Source organism: Piliocolobus tephrosceles, unplaced genomic scaffold, assembly GCF_002776525.5.
Source record: "Piliocolobus tephrosceles isolate RC106 unplaced genomic scaffold, ASM277652v3 unscaffolded_9661, whole genome shotgun sequence".
Lineage (NCBI taxonomy): Eukaryota > Metazoa > Chordata > Mammalia > Primates > Cercopithecidae > Piliocolobus > Piliocolobus tephrosceles.
In genome coordinates this window covers 4,738-5,571 of record NW_022337231.1, presented here as the reverse complement: position 1 = coordinate 5,571, position 834 = coordinate 4,738, and the positions used below count along the sequence as shown (strand labels likewise).

At 46.0% G+C, this 834-nt stretch overlaps 1 long non-coding RNA gene across 1 annotated transcript in view; it reads right to left on the bottom strand.

Annotated features, from left to right (window-relative positions):
• Positions 1-238: 238 nt before the first annotated feature.
• LOC111533508 overlaps positions 239-834 on the bottom strand; it is a 4,011-nt gene continuing 3,415 nt past the window's right edge. The window contains exon 3 of the long non-coding RNA XR_002728889.3: positions 239-394. This is a non-coding gene — a long non-coding RNA (uncharacterized LOC111533508). The remainder of the gene's footprint in view (positions 395-834) is intronic.

Below are 834 nucleotides of genomic sequence, written 5' to 3'. Positions count from 1 at the left end.
TTTGCCATGCTGACCAGGCTGGTCTCAAATTCCTGACCTCAAGTGATCCGCCCGCCTCGGCCTCCCAAAGTGCTGGGATTATAAGCGTGAGCCACCATGCCCGGCCTATAATAAATTGTTTAAAAGGTTAAATAAAAATTTAAAATAAATCAATGGAAGAAGAATAGGTGGATAGGTAAACATGCAAGCTAATCCCTGCCCAGCAAATCCCATCCCACAGCACATGAAAAAACTCAGGACTCACAGAGTTGAGATAAGAAGGCTTGGTCTCCAAGCAGGTCCTCGTAGTAGAGAATGAACCAGCCCTCGATCACCAGGTGAATGAACCCACACACTACAAACCAGCACAGGGACAGTCGCCGCCAAGTCCCCAGTGGGACAACCGCAGCACGACCTGACAACAGCCATGTGGTCACGACTAAGACCCCTGTGACAGAGAAGAGGCCAGCCAGTATATGCCAGGTGGGGCGGTCATTAGGTACAAAGTTGTCCAGTCTTAGGTGCTGAGGCCAGTATGGGTGCAACGGGCCCGCATTGGTAGTCATGTCTTTGTGGGCTGATGGCTGCGTGTGGATAGGCAGGAAGTTTAAAAAAAAAAAAAAAAAAAAAAAAAGGAACAGAAACACCTGGACAAATAGAAAGCACAGAATGAGATAATAAAATCTAATTCAAATAGTTTACTATCATAAGAAATGTAAATGGACCAAATTTACCAGTTAACAGACAGGACTGTAACACTTCTAATTACATTCCGTTTTTTTTTTTCAGACGGAGTCTTGCTCTGTCTCCCAGGCTGGAGTGCAGTGGTACAACCTCGGCTCACTGCAACCTCTG